Source organism: Terrapene carolina, unplaced genomic scaffold (assembly GCF_002925995.2).
Source record: "Terrapene carolina triunguis isolate 2854851 unplaced genomic scaffold, T_m_triunguis-2.0 Scaffold247, whole genome shotgun sequence".
Classification (NCBI taxonomy): domain Eukaryota; kingdom Metazoa; phylum Chordata; order Testudines; family Emydidae; genus Terrapene; species Terrapene triunguis.
The window spans coordinates 18,153,991-18,167,641 of NW_020664598.1; the positions used below are offsets into that span (position 1 = coordinate 18,153,991).

The following is a 13,651-nucleotide window of genomic DNA, read 5'->3' on the forward strand; positions in this document are numbered from 1 at the left end:
GCAATGGTGAAAGAAGGGAGCAATGAAGTTTGCGGTCATTGAAAACTTTAACCCACTAAGAATACTCTTGCTGACACTTTTAATAGGGCATCAACATGGAAGTTAAGAGACCTAAGTTCTAGTCTTGATTCTGCCACTGAGTCACTGTAACTTGGGCAAGTCATATAGCTTCTCTATTTCTCTGACACTTACCTCCTTGGCAAAGTTGCTTGCAATCTGCAGCTGAAAAGAGCAATATTAGTGCTAAATGTTGGAGCTGCTCACAGAAATTTGAAGTATTGATGATTTTATGATGTTGATATTTTGAATTGTGACCAAAAAAAAAGGAGTCAACACTTTCATGAAAATGTCATCCCACTTTTCAACCAGCTTTGGAGCAGTGACATTTTTCTTTTAAGCTTTTAATTCCCCCAAAAAATAGGGGGTGGAATTTTCATGCCCATTGCATCCTCTATTTTCAAACAACTCTTTTAAGTATTCATATATATTCAGTATATGAATCATATATCTTTGATTAGAGAGATTTTTCACAATATTTTCTTAGTTTCTTACATTAGCTTCAATTTTTTAATTTACATTTTAATACTTCTAGACCAATATAAGTCTTTGTCTGATTCACATTGAGAGGATCTCTGACTATCTCTAGAAGACTAATAAAAAAGAGAAACAGGAAAAGAGATGCAAGTCTATACATTAAAGATTATAGTTAAAAATAACTAGAGAGTGATAAAAATTTATAATAAAATATACACTAAATATTATTGCATACTAATAAATTGCATTACTTCCAATTTAAATAGAGACAGCAGAACAATTGGTGCATTTTTAGGACAGCCTGTTTCCAGACAGAATAATGAGGAAAAAAGAAGGCAAGCTGCATGTATTAATTGTTATTTTAATTCTGAGCATCATCATCTAGGGCTTGATCCTGAACCATTGAAGTAAATGGAATTTTTGCCAGTGACTTCAATGGGCACATTTTAGAAAAATTAAATATTAGGGGAAAAAAGTTTGCACCCAAAATCTTGTTCATAAAAATATTGTTCATGCTGAGATAAATTTTTCACAGTTTCAGATAAAAACCCAAACCAAATCAAACCAAAATACCCTGTGGGTGAAGATCACCCCTTGCAAAGAGCTTGATCCAAAGTTCATTGAAGTCAATGGAAAACTCCTATTCACTTCAATGGGCTCTGAATCAGGCCCCGAAGCTCTATTTTGAGGCTTTAAAATAGATTCAGTGGTGCATAGATCTTGTGTTGGCCCTTTTCACAGGGGTAAATTTTACCCATTAAAAAGAACCAGAAACACCCCTGAATTTGGGGGAAGTTTGGATCTCAACCAAGATCCAAACTTTCCAGCTTGGGCCTATCTTTTGTAAACATTAAAGATTTGATTCCACATCTGTACAGACATTTCCTTGAATTTCCTTTTAGAGAGAATCTAGGCTTTGCCCAGCAATACTAAGCACTTTTGCTTTTCTTTCCCCTTTTGCCTGTTTTGCTGCTGGGAGAATCTGCTGAGCTGCAGTCCTAGAGTCAAACCACATCCTGCTCTTCTCTGCCTAAAAATGCCTTGGGGCTATTTGCCTACCTTTACAACAAGCCCTGGTGCGTGTGTTAGTGAGCAGAGATTGGTACTCAAAGGCTTGACCTTTCTAGCACTGTGGTGGTGGACTAGGGACTTAGATGGCTAAGACAGCTAAGTCAAACAGCATTAGGACTAAGCAGCTGGAGGGACTGGCTTAGGAGGAAAGAGTCAAAGAACTAAATAGCTTAGCCAGAAAACGGCTGATAATGGAAGAGGAATAAGAGCCATTTAAAAGTATTTGAAGGATATGAATACCAAATAAGGAGAGGAATTATTTTGGATGTGCCAAGGGCCAAAAACCCTAGCTGGCTTCAAGACTGAGCTTGAAAAGTTTGTGAAGAGGATGGTATGATGGGACTGTCTACAATGGCATGTGGCCCATCCACGACTGCCAGTAGCAAAAATCCCTAATCCCCGGAGACAGGGACACTAGATGGGGAGGGTGTGATGTTCCCCTCTGGTGTTGTCTGGACCGGTGATCTGCTAGGTCACTCCAATCCTTGACTCTGGGAGCCAGCCTTACCCTGCTCTGCTGTGAGAACCTCCACTCCTGAGCTGTTCACGCCCAGCCTCTGGCATGTAAGCTGCTCCTTGGATTGTGCAACCGAATGACACTAGCCAATACCTCCGGTCCCAGACACAACTCTAGGAACCTCCTTCTTGCAGTGTCCAGTTATGCCCACTGGACGCTGCAAGCTTATATGAGTTTGTCAATGTAACAAAGAAATTGATATGCACCAGGCTCGTTATCCCAAGGGGAGTCTCTGTCACACTTCAAACCAAACACACTGCTTCAGGCAGAACAAACAAACAGATTTATTAACTATAAAGATAGATTTTAAGTGATTATAAGTCAAAAAATAAGTCAGATTTGGTCAAATGAAATAAAAGCAAAACGCATTCTAAGCTGATCTTAACCCTTTCAATGCCCTTACAAACTTAGAAGCTTCTCACCCCAGGCTGGCTGGTTGCTCTTCAAACCAGGCTCTCCCCTTTGATCAGCACTTCAGTAGCTTGGTGTGGTGTCTGTAGATATAGGTGGAAGAGAGAGAGAGCATGGCAAATGTCTCTCCCTTTTATCATGTCCTTTCTTTCCCCTTGGCTCCCCCCCTTCAGAGTCAGGTGAGCATTACCTCATCACAGTTCCAAACTGACCAAAGGAAGGGGGTTGACTCCCTCGAGAGTCCAACAGATTCTTTTGTTGCTGCCTAGGCCAGCATCCTTTGTTCCTGCGAGGCTGGGCTGGGTTTGTCCCATATCTGCCCTGATGAGGTGTGAACTGCCCCTCTGCTCTTGGAGAGTTTTTGCCTGGGCTTGCTTTAAGCCATGAGGATACATTTTCAGCCTCATAACTATATACATGAAATTATAACCTATAACATTACTGTAACAATTACTATAACATCATTATAACAACCATGCTCAGTGCATCATGATCCTTCCAAAGACACCCAACATGACAAACTTTGCATTGGCTACCACACAACCATTTTATAAAGATGAACATGGGGGTGTAGGGTGTTCCCCTGAGGTACAGAGCATCACAGAGGGCTCTGAGTTACTACAAAGAATTCCTTCCCAGGTGTCTGCCTGGTGGGTCTTGCCAACATGCTCAGGGTCTAACTGATCACCATATTTGGGGTTGGGAAGGAATTTTCTCCTGGGTCAGATTGGAAGAGACCCTGGGGGGGTTTCACCTTCCTCTGCAGCATGGGTCACTTGCAGATTTAAACTACTATAAATGGTGGATTCTCTGTAACTTGATGTCTTAAACTATGATTTGAGGACTTCAGTAACTCAGCCAGAGATTGGGGTCTATTACAGGAGTGGGTATGTGAGGTTCTGTGGTCTGCAATGTGCAGGAGGTCAGACTAGACGATCACGATGGTCCCTTCTGACCTTAAAGTCTGTGTCTATGAGACTAACAAGGAGTTATGGAATGAAAGTAGGCAAAGGAAAATGTAAGGTCTCCATCAAGAATATTTTCTACTACTTAGACTGGTTGGGCTGTGGACTAATTTCCCAATGGAGGTGGTGGTAGCCCCATTATTCTTGGTTCTGCCACTGGTTAGCTGTGTAAACTTGGGTAAGTCATTTCACTCCTCTGTGCCTCCATTACCTCTATTTGTTAAATGAGGGTGACAATGCCCCATAGACTTAACTGATTTATGACTGGTGCTGACTTTTTGTATAACTTCTAACCTTAACATCTTTTGATTGAAGGTAAACATTTCAAAACTACATATGTGACTTAGACTCCTAAATCACACTGAAAGTCACTAGAACGTAGGTCCCTAAGTACCTAAGTCATTTTGAAAATGGGACTTAGGACTCTAAGACATTCAAGCACTTTTGAAAATGTTACCCTAATGCAATAGAGATGGCAGGTTAGCATGAGCTCTGAATATGGAAAACATAGGTTCTTTTAAAAATGACAAAGAAAATAATGTTCTGAACACATGGCCATTTAGGTATGATCTGCAATGGAAAAATAAAAGGGGTAGCAATTTAGGGCAAGAAACTGAATTGCTAGGTCTGAATCCTGCTGTTGGTGAGATCCCACAAGAGGCTTACAACATGTGAATGGATCAGAGCTCATTGTCACCCTTCCTTGTCATCACAGATCTTACTAGGTGAAATTCACCCTGTGCACAGGGCCGGCACAATGCCTATGTATCACTTGTGTCCTCAAACTAGGGCTTAAAATGGGTCTGTGCTGACCTGGTGCACAGGAGTGAATTTCACCCTTGGTGAGACAGACCCTATTGACCCCCTTTTTGAGATCCATATTTGAATCTGAACGGATTTAGTACACCTCTACCTCCATATAACACTGTCCTCGGGAGCCAAAAAATCTTACTGCGTTATAGGTGAAACCACATTATATTGAACTTGCTTTGATCCACTGGAGTGCGCAGCCCTGCCCCCCCGGAGCACTGCTTTACCGCGTTATATCCAAATTCGTGTTATATCGGGTGGCAATATATCGAGGTAGCGGTGTACTAAGCAAGCAGTAAGGTGCAAATCGGAGCACAAATAAATATAAATATCTTAGGTATGAGCAATGGAAGCTGTTAGTGAAACTGGAAAGGAGTTGTGCATCTGTAATGATCATGCCCTTAGGCATCAAATTGTTCACCAGGCTACCATCAGATTTCCAAAACGTTCAAGGAGAAATAACTGTACTTTGATCAAGGCCTCCACTGCTCATTAACATATGGGTACATCTCTTCCCATGTGAGTCATTGTTTGTACTGTGTAAATAGTTGGTAACAGCTTCTTTCCACTTTCATTCAAACACAGAGTAGCTGCAGTAACCAGATAGAAAATTAGCAGCAGGCAAAAGCTGATTTTTACTGATGTCAAGGGAGAAATGTTAATTACCTTAAAATAGTAGAGTGGGCACTTGGTGGTACCTGCTAGTGGTTAAGATTGCAGAACAGTTTCTGCTCATAACTTCTTGAAACTTTCACCTATGGTGCTGAAATCATTCCTCTCAATCTGCCACACGAGATGCACTGTGTGAAAGACCCAAAATGAGGGACACCAAAAAAGTGATTCACACAGGAAACTTACAATGCTGTGGGATTCCTTCTTTTAGGGTGCATAACTCTTTCTGTGGCTTCATTTCCATCTTTATTTCTGATGTAAATAACTTTCAACAATAAAAATGAAGGGGCACTACATTTGTGTGGAACATAGACAATTCTGAAATTAAAATGAGGAATAAGCGATAGGCAGGATTGAAAATCTGGGGTCTCACCTTGCAAGGGACTGATCACCCACACCTCACATTGGGCTCTGGGTCTCTGCCCAAAGCAGAATTATTTTACAAAGTTTGAACAAAATCCCTTGAGCTACTTGGAGTAATGGAAGGGGGAAAAAAAATCAGAGGACTAAAAATCTAACCACATTCATTTCAATGGAGCTTCAGAAAAAAACTAAGAAGGCTGAAGCTTGAAAATTAGAATGAACTGAGTCGTCACTGAGGACTAATTTCTTTATTTGGTTTGTGGCAGAGAGGTAATTTTTTAAAAGGTATGAATGACTGAAAAATTCTTTCTGATCATGCTCAGTGGGCATCCAGATACCAAGCATCAGATATAGCTAGTTCTATAGATGATAGTAGCTAGCTAGCTAGATTGTAAGGGTGAAATCTTGACCAAACTGAAGTCAATGGGAATTTTGCCACTGATTTCAACAGAGACAGGATTTTACCCTAAGATTTTAGCAGAGGGTAATGAAACCTTGCCCTTTTATGACATCACTTCCCAGTGGTGGAGTGCACACTCTCTAAGGGGCTCTGGTACAATTGGCCTGTGGGATGCTGCATGGCTGTGTTTACATTAATGAAAATTTCCCATCAGAGCTAACTACTAGGTCAGCTGAGCCAATAGTGGCACTGTAGGAAGGCCTACAGTTTTTATCACTATATTAGTTAAACCTTTAGAGGAACCGGTTCAGTTAACATGGTGCTAAAAATGGCAGAAGCTGCTGGAGCCTTGTCTACACTTGCAGGGCCGGATTAACTCTCCTATGGGCCCGGGGCTATTAGATTTTGTGGGGCCCCTGTCTACAAGTCTTTTTCCTGGGAGGGAATTTGGTGCAGGAGGGGGCTGGGGCAGGGGAGTAGGGTGCAGAGTCTGGGAGGGAGTTTGGTGCAGGAGGGAGCACTGGGCTGGAGCAGCGGATTGGAGTGCAGGGTCTTGGAGGGAGTTTGGTGCAGGAGAGGGCTCCAGGCTGGGGCAGGGGGTTGGGGTGCAGGAGGGGGTGTGGGGTCTGGGAGGGAATTTGGGTGCAGGAGGGGGTTCTGACCTGGGGCAGGGGGTTGGGGTGTGGGAGGGGGTGCAGGCTCCGGCCGGGAGGCGCTTACCACAGGTGGCTCCCGACTGGTGGCGCAGCAGGGCTCAGGCAGGCTGCCTGCCCTGGCCCCACAGGCTGGCTGCTGGCACGTCTCTGCGCGCCCCTGGAGGGAGGGGGACAGCATGTCTCCGTGCGCTGCCTGCACCTGCAAGCACTGCCCCCGCAGCTCCCATTGACCAGTTCCCGGCCAATGGGAGCTGCGGGGATGATGCTGGGGGCAGGGGCAGCATGCAGAGCTGCTTCCTCTTCCCCCCACCCCCAGGGGCCACAGAGATGTGCCAGCAGCCAGCTGCTTCTGGGAGCAGCGTGGGGCCAGGGCAGGCAGCCTGAGTGCCCCGCAGATCGCTGCCTGGGATTTATTTTTGCGGGGCCCCCCTTGAGCCAGGGCCCTGGGCTGCAGCCCCTAAAGCCCCTGCCTTAATCCGGCCCTGTACACTTGGGCACCCGCCAGTGCTATTCCTGGCATAGCTTAACCAGTAGTAGCATCAGTGAGGTTTTTTACTAAATTCCCCTGTGAAGTCCCCACCAAGGACGGTAGCCTGCAGCATTATGGCTACATTCTGTGCAGGTACACAAGGTGATGGAAAAGCAGCTCCCTGTGTCCTCTCTCAGCTCTAGCACATCTGCACTGGGGCAGACAGGATTTGGTCCTGAGTTTGAACTGTTAAATTCACAGGTCAGGAAATGCAAAATTAGTGCCAAAAGCTACATCAGTTCAGCCATATGTGGTATTTTCTATCCTTGTTTTGTTAATTAAATATGCAGCCTGGTATAGTATTGTTTATATCCTAAAAATCTATATGATGAAACATAGAAGATGAGCATTGTGACAGAGTTCCCATTGCTTAACTGCTCCATTTTCAGACGATTTGGGATTTTAACTACAACCTGCGTGTTGCATTAATGCCATTTTTCCATTCATTAATAACCATTTTATCCATTTCCTTTCCTAACTGCTGTTGGAGATTAATTTTAATTTGTTTCTTAAATCTAAGGAACTGGGCCTGCTTCTACTAAAGTCAATGGAGATTTTGTCACTTGCTTCATTGATAGCAGGATCCATCCCATAATAATGAAATACTTCTTCATCCACTGAAAGAGTTACAAACATAAACCCGAGTTCAGCAAGCTGTTCCACTCAGGCAGATTACTTGCACTTGGGCAGAGCCCCATTTACTCCTATGAGGTTCCATGCATCCACCTGCATAGAGCAACTTATGGGATTGAGCCATAGCTGTAACCACTGGAGGGAAAAGGGAACACATTCCCCCAATGTATTATCCTGTTCACATCACTTTCAATGTGGCTGTAGCACTGAAGCGACCTGGTCTCTCTAACCTTTTGTCTATACATCCTATTAGTAGGACAAAAACAGTCTCCCCCCCCTCTCGTTTTCTCTCTCTCATTTAATTTGCTAAGCATGATGATCCCTATGACATTGGTAGGATTTATATTGGCAGATTTAGCAGACACTTCATATTTACTTAGACTGGAGGATAGAGAGAAATCCCAAATTCAGAGATTCTATCAATAAGCTATTTGTTATCTAAATAAATATTTGTGACTAGTGGATCTGACATAGATAAGGCATGTTTATTATTATAGTTACGCTTATTGGGCATGATTTACTTTGGTCTATATTGTTTCAGACTGTTTTCATTTTTCTATAGTTAATTTGTGCTGTTTTATTGTTTGTATATATTTTGTCACGGTTCGTTGTGTTTTGCCTCTTTTTGTGTGTGTGCTGAGCTCTGTAAAAATGCAGCACACAGAAAATTTACAAAACAAAGAGAATGTTTCCAGTCATTTCAAAATCCAAGCCATCCTCCAGTCATTTGTGTATGAAATGGAGTACAAAGCAGTGCAGACAGGGAGTTTTTAAATAAATCATAACTACTGACACATACAAATGCCACGGTTGCAATAGATGCCTGATCCAAAGCCTATTGAATGGGCATTGGGACCAGGCCCCACCACAGGTTCACAACTGGTTACCTATGCAGTTGAATCTCTGAACAGATGATTTTCATTCTCCTGCCCCAAGACTTGCCCAGTTGGTATTAGCCTCTCACTTAGGTGTGCAGTGCTGTCTTTGTTCTTCAGTGCCATGGGCTGAAAATGTTTAATGTGTACAGATGTGAATTTGCGTGCACAATTCCCCATGTCACATGGGCAAGATGGCCTATATGTTTGGAAATATTTTGCCTGCAGAGCTTTCCCTATGGTTCCGGAAGAAGATCTTAGAGTTGAAACATGGGCCAAATTCTGCTCTCCTTACTCATGCAAGTCTTCTCATTGATTTAAGTGGGATAATTTGTATGAGTCAAGTGACAGAATTTGGACAATGACTAACTTTGAGAGCTTGAGCCTGGAAGATGCTGAAGTACCTCCTACAATGTGCCTAGTCCTCTCAGTTGCTTGGAAGCACTCAACACTCTGCAAGATTGGGACCTTCACATTCCATTTTTAGTAGGCTAATTTAAAAGAACTTTTTGTTGTATTATTTGTAATTCATTACCACTGCAATAGTCCTCCGTGGTCCCTGTTTGGCTCAAATACCCTCTTGCACCTTGCCATGAAAACCATATTGTGTTTTTCTTTTCTTGCCTTCCTGCTTCCTTTTTGGTTTAGTTGTGTGCATATCGCCTTTCAAATACGCAGGAAGCATCAGAGATAGCACTGGAAGAGGCTCAGAAGATGTGGACACTCATATAGCAGTGGTTGCTATTACTCAGTGGCTCAACTATAGGTCCTGGCCCTGCAACTGGACTTTTTTGGGTGGACCTTCTGTCCTGAGCAGAGCCCCACTGAAATCAATCATTAGAAACTAGAGCCTACTGTAAGCTGCAGCCTGCCACTGTCTGATCTGGCCCTGAAGTCTAGAGCCCTGCCTTCCCAAAATGAAGGATAATGCTTTGGTCTCTGCAGCTATACCCCACATCCACAATGACAGCAGCTCCACACATCGGGGTCTGCACAGATAGAGGGCCCTATCTGGTGCCAGGCTCTGGTCCACAGTTACTTCTTGAATCAACTTGTGTGTGTATTACTCAAGAGAAAGTCAAGAACCACTTTTTTGCTTCACACTGTTGTTTTTGCTTCACAGTCAGTTGAATGAAACTTTCTATACAAGAGAATAAGGAATAAAGAATGAAAAATAAAGAATAGTGAGCCTTGTTCTCACACAAATATAGATATTCATATGAAAGCAAACATTAATCTGAGCAACAACCTGATCTGATGAATGCTCATAAATGGTGAACAATGAGGGGTATGAATATGACTGAGCACCACAGCTGTTCAAAATTAGAATGAATGTTCACAAACTGCCTGTTTGCAGAGTGGCCAGCTCTAATAATGACTGAGCCTTGGATTCTAAATCTTGAAAGTTGCCTCAACAAAAGAGAAGAGTCACAAAAATTATTTTGAGAGCGGGAAAATGGCCTTACAGTGAGAGACTTAAAGAGCTCAACCTGTTTAGTTTATCAAAAAGAAGATCAAGAGGTGGCTTGATCCTGGTGTTAACTACTTTCCTGGGGAGAAAATACTAGGTATTAATGGGCTCTTTAACCTAGCCTAGAAAGGCATAACAAGGACCAATGGCTGGAAGCCAGACAAATTCCAGCTGGAAAGAAGGCAATTTTTTTTTTTTTTTTTTAAACAATGAGGGTGATTAACCACTGGAACAAATCAAGACTGGGCACCTTTCTGGAAGATATGCTTTAGTCAAACACAAGTTATTGGATTCAATACAGGGGTAACTGGGTGAAATTTAATGGCCAGTGATGTACAGGAAGCCAGACTAGATGATCTAGTGGCCCCTTCTGACCTTAACCACCAGGAAAAGTCAGTATCTGCTTATGCCATTTTAAAGATGCGTAAACTGAAGCAGAGAATAAGGGTATGTCTACAGTGCAATAAAATACCTGGGACACCAGAGCATGGGTCAAATGAATTGGGCTCGCAGGGTTTGGGCTGCGGGGCTAAAAATAGCAGTGCAGATGTTCGGGCTGAGGCTGGAATCTGGGCTCTGAAACCCCAGGAGGAGGGAGGGTCTCAGAGCCCAGGCTCCAGCCTGTGCCCAAACATCTACACTGCTATTTTTAGCCCTGCAGCCCAAGCTCTGAGACTTGGTGCCTGTTGTGGGGCACCAGGCTGAAAGGGGAGAGAAGGGGGAACTCGCCCTTGTTCACAGGGCCATGAGGCCTAGCGGCCAGAGTCAGTAAAGCTGAGCCGTGCCACCAGTGTCTACTGTCTCAGGTAAAAAGCAACAGAGAGTCCTGTGGCACCTTTAAGACTAACAGATGTATTGGAGCATAAGCTTTTGTGGGTGAATACCCACTGCGTCAGACTTCAGGACCAGACTCCAAAGAGAAACTGCTGAGTTTCAGTTCATTTGCAAATTTGACACCATCAGCTCAGGATTAAACAAAGACTGTAAATGGCTAGCCAACTACAGAAGCAGTTTCTCCTCCCTTGGTGTTCACACCTCAACTACTAGCAGAGGACCTCACCCTCCCTGATTGAACTAACCTCGTTATCTCCAGACTGATTCTTGCCTGCATATTTATACCTGCCTCTGGAAATTTCCATTACATGCATCTGACGAAGTGGGTATTCACCCACGAAAGCTTATGCTCCAATACATCTGTTAGTCTTAAAGGTGACACAGGACCCTTTGTTGCTTTTTACAGATCCAGACTAACACGGCTACCCCTCTGATACTTGTCTCAGGTAGTAGCACCCAATATTAGGCCATGGCACCTAGGCCCTTGGGCAACCACTGCTCCCCTAGTGGATGTGGGAAGGGATAGGGGAACCCAGGCCCACCCTACACCACCAGGTCCCAACCCACGGCCCTGTAGAACAAGTGGTCCCAATTTCAGGTTCTGATTCCTATTTCATTAAATATGTTCCCTGGGCCGCTTCCTACCCGGGATTCCAGCTCTGGTGGTTACTCTCAGGGCATCGGCCGCTTGCCTCCCTCTGTCTCCGTGGTTGCCTGGGGTCCCATAGTAGATTTGATGGGTTCGGCTTCCTCTGTTTGGAGCACTGGCAGCTTCCTAGCAGGAGCTTGTAGCCCGCAACCACTCTCCTCCTCAGTCAACCCAGCCTGAGCTAAGCTGCTTCCTTTTATACACTGTCTCCAGCTGGAGCATGCCCAGCAGGAGAAAGAGGCATGGCCTCTTGGGCCCACAGGGAGTGGCTAACTGTTGCTGGGTCGATACACCCCGTCACAGTGCTGCAGTTTTTTTTTTATTGCAGTGTGGACATATCACATGTGATTTGTCCAAGGTCACACAGCAAATCATTGTGGGTCTAGATCCAAAACCTACTGAAGTCAGTGGAAAGACTCCCATTGACTCCAGTGGGTTTTAAATCAGATGCTAATAGCGCCAGGAACCATCCCCAGGTGTCCTGGTTCCCATTCCCCTACTTTAACCATTCAGCAGTATACTCAGGAATTTTACCTACAGTCATTAAAAGGAAATCTGCAGTGAGGTGGACTCATGCCTGACAGGACTGTTTAATTGTTAATTCATACTGATATCCCAAAATCAAAAGCAAGGGTAAATGATTTTGTTTTATAAATCAAACATAAGGATCTGAGATGTGTTAAGTACACATATTTTATTTTTTTATAATACTTTTTTTTGTTCAGTCAGCCAAGCTGATATATAAATATTTTAAAACATCTACTCATCAGGAAAAGTACAAATTCCATATTGTATAATTAGATGAGATGTGTACTTTTCACTTTAAAAAAATTCTTGACTGTATTTGATCTCTCCTATTGAAACCTTGCAATATTTACAGCAAATTAAAAGGCAGCAAGGTCCCTCTTTAGAATGTACTTTTCCTTTTAATGTCACAAAATGTTACCTTGTCTCCTGCCTCTTTCACTGGAATAAAGCTGTGCTCACTTAATCAATTAATTCCACATAGCAAAAGCCACTCAGAGACATTTTCTTCAGAGGAGCTAGTCAGCCTCTTTGTTTGGAGATGACAGTTGTGCAGATTTTTGTGACAACAGTGGTAAAAATAAAAGAGCAGACCCTGGGTCTAATCCTTCAAATCTTATTCAGCCAAGTAGCCCCAATGAATTCAATGATGATATTCAGATGAGTAAGGGTTGTGGGATCCCACTCTATATGAACATGATGCATGAAAATAAAAATATATGAGGAACCAACGGGGTTTGTATCAGGCCCTAAGTGAACAATTCTGAGTGAAAGAATACTTCATTAGATGTATACTCTATGAATTATGCATGAGTACATTGTGATTTTCTGGAATATCTATTTGATATTTGAGTAGCTATTTGAAATTATTCATCTAATTCCTGCAAATAATTTTTGGTTTATAAGCTGTTTGCAAGCAATGTATTGTGAGTAGCTGTTAAAGCAGCTGCTAACTTGCAATGGGGGATAACTCAGCCCCTGGCTGCCCCCAAAGAGTATGGATGGGAGATGGAAATGTTGCATAATGCCCCCTGCCAAACAGCATTCTGGTGCACCTGAGGAGCCAGCCATTTGTGTCTATTTACATAATTAGTGCTATCATCCCTTATACATCCATCCTGTGCACTGAATGAAGTAGGGTCCTGTGGGGGGAAAAATAGTATGTGATCATGTAGTTAAAGACCCCTCCATAGGCACAAGGAGGAGGCTGAATTAAGGTTGCACAGACAACTGCAAAGCTAGCATTTCCTAACTTTCAGGTTATGGACTTTGGAATCAAAATAACATTCTTTTAATGTAGAGTTTTTGTATGTTATTTCCTAAGATGTATTTTTGTGTGGTTTCGTTTTGTTTAGGAAAAAGGTAAAAACAAATCCCATTTTGTCCAACTGTAACAACTTCCCCATTATGCATCATCAGCCACGTTTGAACTGCAGCACAGACTGCTACCACCTGAGCTACCATAACTGGCAGCAGGAAAAAAGCTGTTATCCTGTGGGGGGGAAATGGGCCACTGGATCAGGGGTGGTTGAGGGGATCCTAGCCTGGCTTTCTCTCACCCTTCTCCTCAGGAGTTGGGGAGCTCCTGTCCTATGTGGCACTCCCAGAAGGGAAGATGGGTTGCTAGGACTGTATGCTGGGCCTGGGGAGTGACCAGGGGGAATGTAACCCTGGTTCTCTCTATATATATGTATACACACATACCTGCTATAGCTGCAAGGACACCTTGGAGGTTC

General features: G+C 43.4%; 1 protein-coding gene across 1 annotated transcript in view; it reads right to left on the reverse strand.

Annotated features, from left to right (window-relative positions):
- Positions 1 to 13,651, reverse strand: part of WASHC1 (WASH complex subunit 1) — an 87,389-nt gene extending 73,738 nt beyond the window's left edge. Inside the window, exon 1 of the mRNA XM_024217964.2 lies at positions 13,620 to 13,651. The gene's annotated coding sequence lies outside the window, so the exon portion shown is untranslated. The remainder of the gene's footprint in view (positions 1 to 13,619) is intronic.